Genomic DNA, 18,955 nt, shown 5'->3' on the forward strand with positions numbered 1-18,955 from the left:
ATGCTTTATGTAAATGTGTTCCAATTGTCTTTATTTGTGTGCAGACCTCTTCAGAATTACATAGGATTTGTATTGAATATCGAAGGGGAAATTGTTTTGACTGCAGGAGTTCTGTAAGTAGGGGACATGAATTTATAATGATTGACCAGTTATCTGGAGAACCATTGTGTTACACAGCCTGTGGATGTGGTCTGGGCACATTACTTAAAAGGAAGCTGTGAGCTCAGAGGTATAGGTGAAGAGCAGAAGCATTCAGGACCGGGCTGCAGAAAACAATAGTGGGCTTAATTTCAAAAAGAGGGAGCGACATGATGAGCCAAATGCTTCCTTTTGCGGGGAAGTGGTGAACAGGTATATGGCGAGGCCAGCTCATTGAAGCCTTTGAACAGGGAGAGCAGGGGAATCGTGAGCCCAAACTCACATGCTCCCTGCACCCCCCCCCCCCTTCCCCATTTTGACCACTTCACACATTCTGAAACAGTATAACTCAAAATTAGCGCTCCCCTTTCTTGGTTTTCTGGTTCTGTATAATCTCAGCAGAACATGATAGTGGCTAGAACTCCAAAATCTGCTCCCATCCTGTCCACTCATGTCCGGTAAAGAATGATGTGCACATAACTCGGACAAAATAGAGTCATAATGGGGGTGACAGATGGAGGGATCACCAATTCATAGAGTCATAGTCATACTGCGTGGAAACAGGCCCTTTGACCCAACTTACCCACACTGCCCAACATGTCTGATCCACACTCGTCCCATATGCCCGCGCTTGGCCCATATCCCTCTAAACCTACTCTATTCATGTACCTGTCTAAATGTTTCTTAAACATTGCGATAGTACCTTGTACTGAGATAAAGGCATGATAGTGATACAGCACAGAAAGAGGCCCTTTGGCCCACTGAGATGTGTTGACCAACTAGCATTCGTTTTTACACAAATCCCACTCAAGCCCAATTTATTCTCCCCACATTCCTACCTCTCAGATTCTACCACTCATCCATATACAAGGGACAATTTACAGTGGACAATTAACCCGTCGACCACCACGTCTTTGGGATGTGGGAGAAAACCGAAGGAAGCCTACAGTCACAGGGAGGGCGTGCAAACTCCATGCAGATTTTAACTGGGTTGCCTGCAGCTGTGAGGCAGTGGCACTACTCTCTGCACCACAGTCTCGTCATTATTGACTGACCAGTTCAGGAGCTGCGGAGTTGTAGTGACCACAGATTAACCTGCCAATTGTTTAACTGTTCTAAAATGCATCAAAACAAAAGCGCTGTTATGGGAAAGGTTCAATGCTCTCATGTCAAAGCTATGTGACAGAAACTAGGAATTTCTAAAATAGGAGCTGAAAGGAATTTTCAGAGATGTTTGAAGTGCTAAACAATAGACACACCCTGAAATTCCTCACCGACAACATATGATACACCGTTCATTCAGTTCTTGCCCATAGGATAAGGTGGTGCCTGATCCCTGCCTTCAGTGTCACTGCGAAGTTCTTTCACAAACATGTGCAATTGTTCGAATCATAGAAAGCCATTTGGCTCCTAGTGTGCGCTGCTTGTTTGTCAGACCCATCCGTTTAGTTCCACCTCCCGTAGTTCTTTTGCTGGAGCACAGCAACCTTTTCTACTTCAATTATTTTACAGGCCATCTCCATGTTATGAGCACCCAACTTATGGACACTCCTACTTGTGAATGAGCTTCCAAAATATATTATATTTAAAACTTTGGCTCGTGTACATAAGGTAGCACCTACGAAGGACAGAACTGGTCTCCTTTTTTTCTCTATTTTTGTCATTCTTTCTTATCAGTCTCATGCTTTTGATGCCGTTTGTTCCAATAATGTGGAGATACGGTTACCATATCTGGTGATTTTTGTGCATTTTCCAACTTACAGACAAAATTAACTTATGGACGTCTGTAAAATCGGGACACCTATGTTACTCTAGGACGGTCTGTACCTATTACCCTTTTGAATGGTATCTTTAAATCTACTCCGACCATCCTGTTTGGTAGCGCATTCTACACCATAACTATCTGATGTACATAACCTCCGATTGTATCTGGCCTTTGTCAATTATCTTTAACCCCTATCTATCTGCCACTGGCAACAATTTACATGTAGGAATGGGTCAACTGGGCTTGTATGCACTGGAATTTAGGATGAGAGGGGATCTTATAGAAACATATAAAATTCTTAAGGACAGGCTAAATGCAGGAAAAATGTTCCCGATGTTGGGGGAGTCCAGAACCAGGAGTCACAGTTTAAGAATAAGGGGTAGGCCATTTAGGACTGAGATGAGGAAAAACTTTTTTACCGAGAGAGTTGTGAATCTATGGAATTCTCTGCCACAGAAGGCAGAGGGGGGCAATTCACTGGATGTTTTCAAGAGTTAGATTTAGCTCTTAGGGCTAACGGAAACAAAGGATATGGGGAGAAAGCAGGAACGGGGTACTGATTTTGGATGATCAGCCATGATCACATTGAATGGCGGTGCTGGCTCAAAGGGCCGAATGGCTTACTCCTGCGCCTATTTTCTATGTTTCTATGTACTCTGTCAAATCCTTCCTAATTTTGAACACTGCTATGAAATCCCTCCTTAACCTTCTCTGTACTTGTCCAGTGTGGGCAAGTTCAGATTTTCCTGTCTTTACATAACTGAAGTCAACCCATAACCTTTCTACTTAATTTCTTCCTCTCAGTTCTTCATGTTCTTTCTCATGTGTGGTGCCCAGTCGAACATAATACTACACATTGGCCCTAGAATTTTTTTGAAATGGTTTAACATTATTTTGTTGCGTTTGTACTGAATGTCTTTTCTTCACAGTATCAATACATTTTACTTAAAAATAATCTCAGGTACCTCCACCTTCACAATTATGTACACTCCCTATCTGTTTGTGCAGTTTCTTTTAACATTGGTGTCATTGAAATTTTTATTTTCAATTCATTTTGGGGATTTTGATGTTACTGGTAAGGCCAACATTTATTATCTATCCCTAATTGTCCTTGAGAAGGTAGTGAGCCACTGTCTGTAACTGCTGGTGGACATTCCATTAACTTGTCGTTTGATGTCAATGTTGGCATTTCTTACTAATACATCTATTTAATTAGTATTAATGCATCTGCAAGTCACTGCTAATTGGAGGCCAACAGCTGGAGAAAACCTGTCACCAGGTTCTTCGGGTATTTGGAATGCAGGGTGCTGGAAGCTTGGTCTATTGCCCTGGGATTCGTAAAGATAACTTGTTTCAGGGAAAATGCTGCCTTTGAACACTTTACACCATGCTCTGTGTATTTGCTGCCTTTGGTCTGTCATTTTCATTTTATTCATTTGATATTTCAGAATTTCAGACTGTCACTGGCGTTAATGGGGATGGGACGAGCGTTGAGAATGTTCCTGTGTATGAGATGAAGGAGGGAGCTGATAGAACAGTACCTAAGCCACTTGGCCATTTCAGGTTGCCAACCTGGCAGAAGTATCGGAAGTATCAGCGTGCTCTGTTTCATACAGGTCGATCCAGTACCTCTGGGTAACCTGTAGACACCAGCAAAGATGGCCTGTTAATGCAGATAAAAAGGACACTGGACCACGAACTGGCAAGTTATTAAACTAGGAGATGCTGGATATTTGTACATTTGTCACTTGAGAGATATGATGTGGGAGCACTGGATTTTCAGAGTAAAATCTGGAAACACTGGAATTTTGCTATGGTTTTCAGCGAAAATGGTCAGAATTACTTACAGCTTCAGTTTAGATGCTTTCTATCCCAGTCAATAGGTACACAAGCATTAATGTTGGTTGGGGCTGTTAGAAATCCTAGGGTTTCCTCTGGGTGATGTGTTTTTCCTCCCATGTCCTAACGATGCATGGATTGGTGGATTAATTGGCCCCAAGTGTGCAGTGAATGGGAGACTCTGAGGAGAGTTGAAATTATATATGGAGGATAAAATGGTATTAGCGTAGGATGAGCATTTGATTGTCCGCACAGACCCAGTGGGTTGAAGGGCCTGTATTTTTTTACTTTATGATAAGTACAAAGTTCTGCGTGGTGGGCTGAAAGACTGGTTTCTGTAGTGTAAGATTCTACAGTCTAATTAGTAACAATTAATATTCCAACAACCCCTCCACAGGGTCTACCCTCTGCCTAGAGCAGCAGGGAAACGGGAACAGCACAACCTCCATGGTTTCTGTTACCCTTGTGACTTGGAAATCCGTTGAGTTCCAGTCTGAAGAATGTCCCCGACCCAAAACGTCACCTATATTCCCTCCACAGATGTTGCCTTACCTGCTCAGTTTCTCCAGCACTTTGTGTTGTGCTCAAAATTCCAACATCTGCAGTCCCTTGTGTTGAGTTCCTTCACTTTGGATGGTCATTTCAGGTCAGGTCCCCACTGCAGCCCTGCCCATGGACAAACTGCAGCAGCCCATGAAGGCAGCTCCTCACTATTGGCAGGTCGGGATGTAGAACAGTAACTGGCCTCATCACCAGGCCCCAATCTTGAGAACCTGGATTGAGATCGGAATCTGCACAGACTGTAACGTACTGAGCCAATTCACTTTGAATCCCATTTCCGAGCTGAATGCTTTGACTCATGTTTACAGCACAAAAGGCTGTGTTTGGCTTTCAATTTCTTTTTGTTTTAGGGAGCACAACAAGAAATGGGGTTAGCATAAACCTTCATGTTCCTGAGCTGGGCTCCTGCAGGCAGGGATGAGAGACAGACATCCCTTTCACCCAGCAGGTTCCTCCCTGTCCCATATTTATCCCCTCATTCTTCCTGCCTAAATGTACCATCATAACTCTCACATCAAATTGCACATGAACTTGCATGCCCACTTTTCCAGTTTATGTCTGATTCTTCACTGGGAAAATTCCACTCTGCTTCTACCATGGGCTCTGCTCCCCTCACTCCTCCAGCTCCTGGGACTTCTAGTGGAAGCCAATGTTCCATGTTCCCTGGATTGGAAATGTTCCTTTCTGCCTGCAGTCTCAGCTTGATCACCCCCTCCTTTTCTTGTTTAATTGGAAGAATCATGCCACTTTTGACCTGATTTGTGACAGTTACTGGATTCATAAGGTCATAAGGAATAGAAGTAGAATTAGGCCATTCGGCCCATCAGGTCTACTCTGCCATTCTATCATGGCTGATCTATCTCTCCCTCCTAACCCCATTCTCCTTCCTTCTCCCCAAAACCTCGGACACTTGGACTATATCTCCTATATTACAATTTTTCAGTCCTAATAAATTTTATATTAACCCAAAACTTTTTCTCTGTTTCTCCTTCCACTTATGCTACCTGACCCAGTATTTCCAGCCTCCATCATATTTTGTTTAAATAGGACTTTACCCTACTGAGAATACAAAATAAAACCTATAATGGAATACTTAAACGTTTTCTATAATTTTTAGTAATTCAAAGTAATCCGTATTGGAGAAAAAGAGAAAAGAAAAGTTGTACTTACTTATTATGTTAATTCGATGACGACATTAGTTGGCCATTACTTCCTCTTGTCATCTTGAAGACAGGCATGGATTTCACTTCTTCAGCATCAATTACATCTGCTTTTGTGATCACATTCATGCAGTTATTACATCTTTCTCCGCCCAGTACTGGAATGAGTTGATAAACCTACTGTAATAATTTCCACTAGCCTACAGCTGACCCATTCTCTTCCAGGCTAATAAGTGACTGAACAAGTTTGACATTCATAAGGTGTTTTGTGGGGGAGGGAGGAGACTGCAACAGTACAAAACTACGAAAATGCAAGCGCACTGTAACCTGATAGGGTGTAAATTCCTGAGACACTGGGTGTAACTCCAACCTTTGTAAAAGTGCATCATCTCTCTGAACTCTGCAGACTATATCAATGGACATTCAGGGAGTTGTTGCAGTGGGACCTGTCAGAATTTGTTCACCTGCTCTTAGAAGGAACCGGAGACCCTGAACAGAAAAGGAGCAGTATTCTTTAAGAAATAAGTGAAAAGGAGAAAAAACAGCAGTGAAGATGTTTAAATACACTCATCCTTGGCAAGCACTATGTCAGATGAAGGACACAAAGTTTCAGGTAAGAATTTAAACACAGGATAAACTCTCACCTCTGTTGTTTGGCTTCTATATGCAGTTGTGATTGTGAATCAACACCAGCACGAAGGGTGGGATTGTGGAGTGGCTCTGACTGTAGAATTAAAGGAGAAAGAGACTTGTTAAACTGGTTTATTATCTACTGCTGAACTAAACAGATGTGGGTTTTGGATTCTGTTATCCTTCCATATAAAGAGATCCACACTCCATTTCTCTTTGGATGAGAACCTTTCTCTTTAGCCCTTCAATTTATCATGCAATCCACTTAAATCTATGCCCTTGGTCAGTGCCTTCTGTACCCAGAGAATAGGTGCTTCCTGTCCACCCTCTCTTAATTTTATTTAACTGCATCTCCACAGTTTCTTTTATTCCAGCTTAGAGAGCCTCTCTTTTCTATAAATTTCCAATCACAGCAGCATCTACATAAATTCCCACTGCACCCTCTCCAGCACAGTCACAGCCTGTACTGTGACCAGTACTCAAGCCACCCTTGTGTGTAAATTGTTCCAGTTTGACCTTCTTACTCCTAGACCATTACTTATGTAAGATAGACACAAAAAGCTGGAGTAACTCAGCGGGTCAGACAGCGTCTCTGGAGAAATGGAATAGGTGACATTTCGGGTCGAGACCCTTCTTCAGACTATGTTCTTCAGACCATCACTTATGTACCTGCACATAACCCATATCTCTCCATTCCCAGCATATCCATATGCCTATCCACACTAAGGCTGCTCTGATTTATCCGGTTTTTGAAAAATGTGATTAATGATTAATCACCCAGGATTAATCATGATTAATTAATTATAGTGATTACATTTCTAAACATACTTTTCTCTAAAGTCAGTACTAAAATAGAATGGTATGAGAATTCCTTGTTTCGTAAATAATTGTTTCGTAACTTTTCAGCTAGTTTGTCCAGTAATGCTAAGCAAAAACATAAACATAATCAATCAGTTAAATGTATTCATAAAATTACGAACAGCAAAACGTTGAATAACTGGATTGATTTTCAAAACAAGAAGTCGGACGTTTGGCCCAACTTTCTTGTGAACAACAAAAATAGGAATTTAGTGAGTGCAAGCATTGTGAAACGGCAAATATCAACCATCCCTGTCGTCATACAAGTATCATCTGGAACACAAACATGCTTTCAAATTTGACCCAGTGTCTTCAAACAAGTCAGTTAGCATTCCATCGTGCATAAATCATGGAACAATTCTTTCGCATTTCAAGAAGAAATCAACAGAAACACCTGAGTTTGATATTGCACAATTGACAGCTTTAGATAGAATTCAGTTTGCTACTTTGACCAAATTGTCGACATCCAAAATGACCGGAAAGCACAAGGTTTGAAATCCCAAGTACCACAGACAGAATTAGTGATATGGTCATGAAGTTTAGAACAAAAATCCGGGAAGAAATGAAGCAGGAACTGGAATCTGAAGACTACTTTTCATTCATTTTAGAAGAATGGACCTCAAAGAGAAATTGACGCAACATGTGTCTCAATTTACATGATAATGACAAGCTCTTTGGCCTTGGGATGATATGAAACAATGGCTCAATGCTTGCTGAAAAAGGACTTTAACTGATTATTGATGAAATGTTTGACATTGATTTGAAGAAACATGTAGTCGGGTTAACCACCGGTGGAGTCAGTGTCATGAAGCAGCTTGGTAAAAAATCAGGCATTTTCCCGCAATTCTGTCATTTGCATGGCATTCACTTAGCCGTTGTTAGTGTGTTGTACAAGTGGCCGCATAACATGTCTGCTGATGGTGATGAGGATGAGAATGATGACATCTATGAAGAGGAGAAGACTGAGGAGTCTGATGATGAGGACAAAGGCAATGATGACTCCATCGATGAGTGGGTTGAAGATCAATCCGTGGATGGGTCTCGACCCGAAACGTCACCCATTCTTTCACTCCTGAGATGCTGCCTGAGTTACTCCAGCATTTTGTGATACCTTCGTGGGTGCTGACAGTGTCCGTACCATTTAACCTGGATCTTTAACCGTAGAATTTCTATTCTTCCTCTTCTCAGTTCCTTCCATTTAGCTGAGAGGGTAGATTCTGCTTTGCTAAATGCCTGGTCTGAAAGTTGCCATTTCAGTGGTCTCTTTCGAGTCCACTTATATTGTGGCACACACACATGCAGAACATGCAAACTGCACACACACACACACACACACACACACACACACACACACACACGCACACGCACACACCCACACACACACGCACACACGCACACACAGCAACTGTCTCTGACTCATCCTTTCAGAATGGAATGAAGTTAAACTCACACACCTTATTGGTTCAACATGACGTAGCCACATTCTTAACATTATGCAGCATAATTTGAGAGTCTAGTTCAGGAGGGACTAGTATTGGTCTTTGTACATCGTATCAATGTTGCCATCAGGTTTCTTAAGAATGTACATGCTAGTTTTTTCCAGCGAAACTCCTACAGACATGGTGGGGTTCGTGGGAACACACACTGGCAAGTGGTGGTTTGTAAAGGTTATCACTACTATCCACCTCCCTGTGGAATTGTCTCAGCAGATTGCATTTATTAAGACAGGAGGTGAGATAAAAATACAAAAAAAACCTGGATGTAGAGTGTATAGGAAGAGGAGGGTGTGATTAGCAGCCTGGCATAGGAGGAGGCAGCACAGACTCTGGTGCTGTCTGACAATATAATATACGTGGTGCAGAGGATGGGTGACTGCTCAGTCCCAGCACCAGGGAGTGTGATGGCTAGTGGTGAATTTTCTAGAAAAGTTCAAAACCTGATCAAAAGTTCGAAAGCTGATCAAAAAGTTTGACATTTCAAGAGGCGCACGGTTTGTCAGGTGATAGAGTACAGGATGTCTCAAAGTAGCTGCAAAAGGTGAGGAAAGAGCCCATTGAGATCTGTGCTGGAAGCAATTACTCAAGAGAGAGGAGGGAGAGGCAACTGCTGAGTGAGGATGAGGAGTTTGACTCTGTCCAGGGACCCCAATAGTCCTTTCAGGTGAGGCAGATTCACTTGCACCTCCTCCAACCTCATTAACTGCATCCACTGTTCCAGGTGTATAGTTTGGTCTCGCTGTATATTGACGAGATCAAGAGCAGACTAGGCAATCGTTTTGCTGAACACTTTCCGTCAGTCCACCTTGTTCAAAGCGATCTCCCGGTTACCAAACCCCTCTCTCCTGACTCTCAGTCTGAAGAAGGGTCTTGACCCGAAAGGTCATGTATTCCTTTTCTCCAGAGATGCTGCCTGGCCTGCTGAGTTATTCCATCTTTTTGTGTCTATCTTCAGTGTAAACCAGCATCTGCAGTTCCTCTCTACACAAAGCTGAAAAGCCTGATCTCTAAGGAGCTGAACCTGAGTCACAAGCTAATTGGCAGAGGGACAATGAGATCAGGAAAGTAAACATGCGGCTTCAAGATTGTTAGGAATGTTGGCTGCTCTTTGCCCGGAACTGAAACAAGCACCGCCACACGAGGGAACTGTAGAGCTGCCTGCGCAGTCCCGGCAATGGGCAGTCAGTGGCATTCAGAACTTTAACCCAGGAACATGGAGGGGGAAAGGCCACATGAAACAATAATTGAAAGACATAAAATGAGATCAAGAGGACAAAGTTCCCAATGTTACAGGAGATAAAGATTATATAAATACTTATGGATCAGAAACGATTAAAAGTCAGTAATAAAATTGACCATTTAAAGTTAATCGCACAATGAAACAAAGGATGTAAAGTTGTTTGCAGAGCACGGGAGGAGGAGGGGCAGACCAAAGGGCAAAGAAAGCATTCAGACCAAACCCAGCACTCCAAGCTGCCAATGAAGCAGTTTCAGCCCGGTTACTCTGGTAATGTCGGAAATGTGGCAGCTGATCTATGTCACTATTGACTGCAACCAAGGACAAACCTGCTAATGATCTGAGAGCTGAAGGAAAGAGAAATCTTGGGACGGAAATCTTGGGACAGTGTGTACTGGAGGCCAGGAGACACACAGGGACTGGGACTGATTTATTTCTGTCGGACAATAGGGCCAAGGCATTTTGGATAAATGAGCTGGGCAGGTTCTTTGCTTGTAGTGTTTACCATCACCCTTGTTCCCTCAACCTTACACAGAGATATCCTGGAGGGGAACCAGTAGGTGGTGGTGCTTCATGCACCTGCCACAGCGCTCTGACATTGGAGGAGAGGAAGTTACACAGTCATGGAGGCTCCTTTGTCTTGGAAACTGTCCAGTTTTTTCATTGTTTGGAGCCACACCCTTGCACTTTAGTGCACTCCTGGCCTTTGTTCTCTTGGTAGTGGGCAGATGAGCGATGGAAGTAGTGGAAATTTAGGAAAATATTTTCTGAATATAGGTTCAAATGCAGGCCTGTGGAGAAAGGTTGAGCAGATTGCATTTGAGGCCTGTGGAGAAAGGTTGAGCAGATGAACAGGGACGGAAAAGACTAGGTTGAGAGAGGGAGGCCATAGAGGTTTTGGAAATCAATGATAAACTTAAGTTAGTGTAATAGGAGCAGTTAGCCCTGTGGTTTATGGCACTTGGCCTGGGTAAAGATGTAGGCAGCAGAATTTATGGAGAATGCAAGACTAGTGGGAATATATCCAGCCATAGACTGGATCCCTCACCGCTGGTGAGCGCTGCACGTTGGAGGAGGGTGAGGTAGTGGAATAATAGCCCCAGTCACCTCATCAGGCAGAAGGCAGAGAACCCAGCCCTCTCGTTTGTTGGAGGCCAGCAACCCACAAACCCAGCATGGACTGTCCGCCTTGGGGAGTTTAGCAGCATGACCTTTAGTGTCCAAAGTTAAGTCTAAGGCCTGACCTCTAACGTAATGGTTTCAGAAAAAGGCAGCAGCTTCCTTTCTCTGGCACAGCAAAGTCAAGGGCAATGTGCAGAGAGCTAGAGTTCACTGATCTGACGGCAGCATGAAAATGTACTCTTCTGACCAAGCTTTTCTTAATCTGGCTACTACTCAGGACAAAGTTCATCACTTGGTGTTCCTGGCAAAGACCATAAAAATTCTTTGCTCGACATTAAAAAAAAATTAACTTCATGCGAGGAAAAAATGTCTGCCCCCAAAATGGATTTAATCTGATTTCATGGCTGTAAAACAGTGCCAACACTGTCAATAGCCATGAGTCAAGAGTGCTTAATTGTCATATGTACCAAAAATGGAACAATAAAATTCTGATTTGCAGTAGCATAACAGGTCTGTAAAAAAGAGTACTGAAAGACAACATAATAAATGTTAAATTAATAAAAAATTACAATATTAGTGCAAAACAAAAGCCCAAAGTCCCTAGTGCAACCACCAGTTCCTAGTTCATAGTTAAATTGGTATTTGCAAGTGTTCAAGAGCCTGATGGTTGTTGGGAAGAAGCTGTTGCTGAATTTGGAGGTCACAGTTTTTAGACTCCAAAGCCTTCTACTGAATGGCACGAGTGAAATGAAAGTGTGGCTAGTGTGCTGTGGGTCTTTGATGATGCTGGCTGCCTTTTTGAGGCAGCGCCTCCTGTAGATCCATTTGATTGTGGGGAGGACTGTCAACATGTCTTTTCGTGTGGCGGCGCTGCACAGCAGCTGTGGCTCACCTGCAGTCTGTTTGTCTTTTTTTTGGTCTTAATTGTAGGTGTTGGATGTGATGTAGTCCTTTTTGTGGTTGTGTACTGTGTGTGGGTGGGGGGAGGGGAAACTATAAAATTTGTCTCTTTCGAACGGAGACGCAACCATTTTTCTGGGTCGTGTCTCCGTTCACGCTAGGGCCTACCATCGGCCAAACGCCTGGAGCTGGCGGCCTTCAGTTGGGACCACCTGGGGCTCTGGTTCGCAGAGCCCGCAGACTGTGCTCACTATCTGCGGAACTGGCTGTCTTCGGAGGCTGTGGAGGCTCTGCGAGTGTGGCTGCGACTCGCCTTCGGAGGCTTCAGAGGCTTTGGCCGCAGGCCCTGTGGATGTCTGGAGCTCGCAGCCCCCTGGGTGGGGGCCAACTTCGGGAGCTCTGGCAGCGGCAGCGTCTTCGTCCGCCCCGAATCGCGAGACTTGGGTTGGCCCGCTGCAGACTTTTCATTGTCCGGCGCGGCTTGAAATAGGCCGCGGGATTTTCCACCACCCGGCGGGGGCTTCAATGTCGGGAACCCCGACCACCCCGACATGGCAATTTCGACAACCTGACCGTGGGAGAAGACGGCAGGGAAGAGAAAGACATTCTGGCCTTCCATCACAGTGAGGAGGTGACTGGAGGAGACTCACTGCGATGGATGTTTTTTTTTGTTTTATGTTGGTTTTTGTGATTGTGTGTTTTATTGCTTTCTTTTTTATTGCCTCTCATTGTTGATTGTGGGTAACGTAATTTCGTCCAAAAACATGTTTTTGGATGACAATAACGGCTATTCTATTCTATTCTATCCTATTCTATTCTAACATGATGGATCAGGCAGTGTCCATTACTTTTTGTAATCTCCTTCATTCCTGGATGTTCAAGTTGCCAAACTCGGCTCTGATGTAATTGGTACACCTGTAAATTGTTCAGAGTGTATTCGTCGACATACCGAATCTCCCCAATCCTTCTCGGAAAGTAGATGTCTTGATGGGCTTTCTTTATGATTACATCAATGTTGCTGTGTCCAGGAAAGATCTTCAGAGATATGCACGGCCAGGAACTTGGAGATATTGACTCCCTCCATCCCCTACCCATCGATGACGACAGGTTTGTGGATACTCGGCCTTCCTCTTCTAAAGTCAACAATCAGCTCCTTGGTCTTACTGACATTAAGAGCAAGGTTGTTGTTCTAACATCATTCATTCAGATGATTGATCTCCTTCCTGTACTCTGACTCATCATTATCCTTAATTCATCCAACAATGATGATGTTGTCAGTGAATTTATAGATGAATTTAAAGTTGGAGCTGGGTCTGGCTGTACAGTCATGAGCATAGAGTGAATGGAGCAGGGGAATAGAGCCCACAGCCTTAAGGTGTCCCTTTGCTGATGGTTAACAAGGTGGAAGTGTTGTTATTCAGGTTATACCTATTGTGGCCTGTTGGTGAGGATGTCAAGGATCCAGTTGCAATGGGATGTACAGAGACCCAGTTCCCTGGGCTTGGAGGCAAGTTTGGAGGGGATGATGCTGTTGAATGCCTAACTGTAGTCCATGAACACAGCCTGACGTTTATGTTCTTATTGTCCAAGTGGTCCAGTGCAGAGTGGAGAGCCAGCGAGATCACATCCCCCATTGATCTATTGTGACAGCAGGCAAATTGTAGTGGGTCCAGGTTCTTGTTAAGGTAGGAGTGGATATGGACCAAAACAGACCTCTTAAACACTTCATCATCACAGAGGTTAGTGCCATTGATTGGTAGCAACTTATGCTTCTTGAGCACCATCCAGGCCACCCAGTGGCTCTTGGTGTGCCTGCCCTTGGCTGAAGTGGTCTGAGAACACACAGGGCGGAGAGCCTGAAGGAGAGGGCAGCCATCGCCCCCAGGATCAGGACTGGCACTGAATCGACTCCCACAAGGTGAAGGGATCTCCTGCGCTTCCCGGAAATTGGCCGCATCACCAGAAAATTCTTCCACATTCCACATTCACCAGCTTATTGAGTGAGTGGGGACCTCTGCTGCTGATAGATGGTCTCAATTTATCAGCGGGGCCCTCATGGGTAGGTGGTGCTGCCGAACTAGATAATGTGAATATCTCATGGACAAAATGCAACCTGACCTGAGAACTGGGAGCTGAGACACAATGAGCATCTAACCAATGTAGGGAAATCAAGAGCTAGAAGGCATATGTTTAAGGTGAGAGGGGAAATTTTTAATAGGAGCCTGAGGGGCAATTATTTCACACAGAGGGTGGTATATGGAATAAGCTGCCAGAGGAAGCAGTTGATGCAGGTACATTTACAACATTTAAAAGACATTTGTACAGGTACATGGATAGGAAAGGATCTGAGAGGTTTGGGCCAAAATCGGCAAATGGCACGAGCTTACATGGGGCATCTTGGTCGACATGGATGAGTTGGGCCGAAGGGTCTGTTTTCGTGCTGTACGACTGGATGTGTCCCCGCATCACATGATGAAAAGTGGGAGCAGGATCTTGGCAGCCATCTCCTCTCAAACAAAAGCATCAGTGCTCCAAGGCTGATGAGTATTTATCCCTTATGTTTACACAGTCACATTAATGAAATTGAACTTTTGACTCCAAAACTTTTGAACTTTTTGTTACAACAACCACTCCCAATCTAGAAACAATACAGGATAAAGCTGAAAAATATAATTGGGAGCAACAAACATGACAATTTTAATACCTTATATATAAACTGCAAACAGTCCTGAGAACTGGGGGCTGAGAAACATTGATAATCTAACCAGCCCACCCCCACCAAATGTTTTGTGAGCTGAAGATAGCAAAGATGTTGAGAAATGGTAGATTATGGAACTCGGATGTCAGGTTCAGACCAACATATGAAATAAGATGGGGAGTGGTCCATCTAATCCTTTGAGTCTTGGTTGACCCTCGATATTGGCCTCGATGGTCTCTTGATTCTCTTCATGTTCAGAAATCCGTTTTGAATTAACTCAGAATCTCCACAACTCTCTTCCCTTCTGAGTGAAGAAATTCTCCTCATCCCAATTCCAAACAGCCAAGACCTTCGTCCAAAACTCCAGAAACTACAGCCCCAATCTACTCAATGTCTCCTCAAAGAGTAAACCTTCCATCCCTGGATATGGTCCAGTGAATCCTCGCAGCTGTCTGCTATTGCATGCAACTGTGCACATGACTGTAAAACATAACAGTAGAATTAGACCATTCGCCCCATCGGATCTACTCCACCAATCGTGACTGATTTATTTTCCCCTCTCAAACCTATTCTTCTGCTTTCTCCCCATAATCTTTGACACAAGATTCCTGTTGGCCTGTGCAATTGCAATAGGATATCCTTCCCTCTTCATTCAAATATTCCTATCAAAACAATATCCTGTCAATATTCCATTTGACCTCCCCATCATTTGCTGCTGACATCATCACAGTGTTGGACCATGGTTGGACCAAAGAGTTGAATTCCAAATGTGAGGTCAGAAAGTCTGTCCTTGATATCAAATAAGTGTTTGCTCAAGTGTTGCATTAAGAAGCCAAGGTAAAACTGGTCACTGTGCATCAAGGAGAAAACGCTCCAGACTGAAGTCATCCCTCACACAAAGGAAAATGGCTGTTATTGTTGTCTACTTGTTAAGAGTAACTGAGCAGTTAATTAATCAACCAACCCACATATCTTTTGGATGTAGGAAGAAACTAGAACGTCGGGGGGAAACCCACGTGGGTACTGGATGTCAGTATTGAAGTGGTCACTGGAGCTGTGAGGCAACAGTTCTACTAGACTGATCATTGTACTGCTCTATCCTGCCAAGTGTACCTCACCTCCTAACACCCTGAGGCCTTTTCACCATTGGCATGAATCCTTTCCACCCGCATGAATGAATGCAGCACCTGCAACTCTCTGGAGGCAAAACACAGTCCATGGCAAAGCAGCCTGCTTGATGTTATCCCAATGAACTACTAGTCCAGTGGCTACAGTGTGTGTGATTCACAAAATGTACGGCAATCAATCACACAGGCTATTCTGAAAGCACATCCCAAACCCACACCTCGGGTTACATTTAACACCAAAATAAGCTTCCTGCCAAAATAGTCTGAAGAAGGGTCTCGACCCGAAACGTCACCCATTCCTTCTCTCCCGAGATGCTGCCTGACCTGCTGAGTTACTCCAGCATTTTGTGAATAAAAAAATAAGCTTCCTACCAAATTGGGTTGCATGCCAGAAAAGCCGTCGCTGCTGCCCCCATGCCACATGCGATCTGGATCTTGGCCTTTAATAGGTTTCCCCATGGCAACCAGAGCACAGCAACATGAAAGGCTGTAGAAATTCCACAAGGCATACCTAATTATTGCTTGTTATCAACTGGATGGCCACTATGCCATTTGTTAGCTGCCCCTGAAAAGATGAAGGAGCTAAATCTTCCCAATGCGGTGTGTGTGCATTCATCATTTACGACAACGATAATCCCACAGCCAACTAACTTTCTCCACGGTGTGCATTACATCATCTGCAACATTGTCAATAGCCACACCACTTTACAAATTACTCAACCTTTTCTACCTTCATTCACCTGAACTTGTCCACTTACATGCCCAGTGAGGCAGTCTGAGCTGCTTACACTTTTTTTTGAGTTGGACTGACTTGGCTGATTGCTCCTCCAATGTTACTCCACTGTTGGAACCTGATCAGTTCCACTGGCCACGAGTCCATTCTTAACTCCTTGTGTTTCTCCATTCTTATATATATTACTTTATGAACACACATGTCCTAGGCTGCTGGGACTAAGCCAATTGCTTGGCCTGTTGTTCCCTTGTGTGTGTTAAGTGTACTTCAATTGCTGGAAGTAACCTCTTCTTGATGTAATACCGAACAAAAAGATTACTGCCTGGTGCTCTTGCCTATTTGCCTAATTTGAAAGGTCTGTTTATCATTGAATCATTTTTGGATTTGGTGGGTATTCGACAAAGAGAGCAGTGAGTCAACTCATGAAAGGCTGCAATACTTGTGGTGAAAATATAGTCTCGCAGGTTCAGTGCCCAACTTTCCCTGAGTGACCACTCAGAATCTGCAGGAGCTTGATACTCAGCTATAAACTTAATGAGGAATATAGAATAGTGCAGCATGGAAACAGGCCCGTCAGCCCATAGTAGGGAACTCCATGAGGAACATAGTACAGAACAATCAGGATAACAGCGACAAGAGCCTCTCAGGAAGTTCGGGACTTCCAACCAGCGATTAGCTGTAGACCCAGCGATTAGCTGTAGACGTAGAGCGACATGATCTAATGGAGTCATTAACCTGAAACATTAACTCTGAGAGATTTATTGCCATTCTTTTGTAACTGTGTGAGTAACCCGCACAAAGTGAGTTGGATTGTCAGCTTGGCTCTCCTTTCAAAAACATTGTACGTGAATGTGACAGCATGGGACCTGGATCAGCTTTAAACTGTGTGTATGCTGTAATGGTATATCATTGTTTGTCCATGCTGTGTTTACAGAAAGGAATTAATTCAATCCCTTTTATTATTGTAACCAGTCCTGTCAAAATAGGATAGAGGGCATTGACTGCTTTCTATGGAGTCTTTCGTCTGGCTTTAGAAGAAGCCTTTTGTCTTTACCTTGCGAGACGCTGTCCCGCCCTGGTTTGGTGACTGGAAGGGGAGAGGCACCTGTGGTAGTTTACTCAGGTGAAGCTGGGTTTCTCTCTTCCCTCCTTATTCCCTGTTTTGTAATGGTGGGAATACTTGGATTCTCAGCTACTAATACACATTGCCTAAAGTTATGGCGTGCTTCACCTTGTAGGAAGAATTTTCCTTTCTCATAAACTCAGGAGATCAGAAAGAGATTTGGACACAGTAGCTTTTCGATGTGTGGATAGTTTGCAATGAGAACCCTGCTTATCACGGACTACAGATTGTCATCATACAGACTATGATCAATGCTTGTTGGCACTGGGCCTGTACTCGCTGGAGTTTAGAAGAATGAGGGGGGACAACATTGAAACATGTAGATGGTAAATCGAATATCACTGTACCTTAATTGGTGCACGTGACAATAAAAGATCTTTGAATAGTGAAAGGCTTGGATAGAGTGGATGTGGAGAGGATGTTTCCACTAGTGGGAGAGTCTAGGACTAGAGGTCATAGCGTCAGAATTAAAGGACGTTCTTTTAGGAAGGAGATGAGGAGAAATTTCTTTAGTCAGAGGGTAGTGAATCTATGGAATTCTTTGCCACAGAAGGCTGTGGAGGCCAAATCAGTGAATATTTTTAAGGCAGAGATAGATACATTCTTGATTAGTACAGGTGTCAGAGGTTATGGGGAGAAGGCAGGAGAATGGGGTTAGGAGGGAGAGATAGATCAGCCATGATTAAATGGCGGAGTAGACTTGATGGGCTGAATGACCTAATTCTATTCCTATCCCTTATGACCTACAGCTGATAATGACCAGACGGCAGCCGAGAACATCTGTGGCATTGCCTGAATGGGTCAGCTGGGTGATATCACACCCACTTCGGTCACTAAGCTGCAGGAGGTTCAGGTGCACCAGAGGACCAGGGTGTGGCTGTCAGACCTGCAGAATGATAGACCCTTTATCCAGTGACAGCACCAGCACAGCACTCAGACAGGAGGCAGGGACATCCAGAGACCAGGGTGGGGCTGGGGAGAAGCCAGGAGTAGGAATAGTGGAAGATAGAGATGAGATGGCTGGGTGTGGTGGCCGACAAGGTTCTGTGCTGGGGCAGGAAGTGCTAGGGATGGGCGTAGGGTAGTGGGAGTAGGGTTTCGTCCCAAAGACATGAAGGTTTGTGGGTTAACTGGCATCTGTAAATTGTCCCTAGTGTGTAGGATAGAACTAGTGTACAGGGTGATCACTGGTCGGCATGGACCTGGTGGGCTAAAGGACCTGTTTCAATGCTGTATCTCTAAACACCTCAGGTTCCTTGTGTCTGAACTTTCTCGACTGGCTAAAACCCATGTAAACGATGTCCACTGCACAGTCTTCATCAATTTTCTTGGTTGTCTGTTCAATAGGTTCACTCAAATTTGAGACACATGAACTCTCCTGCACAAAAACATATTGATTCTTCCTGTACCTGTTCCCTCTCACTAATATCAGTGGTGAGGAATACAATGAGATTGTCCAAATCTATTCCAGTGTACTTATGATTAACTTATGATCAGTCTGAAGAAGGGTCTCGACCCGAAACGTCACCCATCCCTTCTCTCCTGAGATGCTGCCTGACCTGCTGAGT

At 44.0% G+C, this 18,955-nt stretch overlaps 1 protein-coding gene across 1 annotated transcript in view; it reads left to right on the plus strand.

Moving 5' to 3' along the window:
- Positions 1-18,955, plus strand: part of LOC144607201 (PALM2-AKAP2 fusion protein-like) — a 51,114-nt gene that overhangs the window by 8,649 nt on the left and 23,510 nt on the right. The gene's annotated exons all lie outside the window — the stretch shown is intronic.

This window comes from Rhinoraja longicauda, chromosome 28, assembly GCF_053455715.1.
Source record: "Rhinoraja longicauda isolate Sanriku21f chromosome 28, sRhiLon1.1, whole genome shotgun sequence".
NCBI lineage: Eukaryota > Metazoa > Chordata > Chondrichthyes > Rajiformes > Arhynchobatidae > Rhinoraja > Rhinoraja longicauda.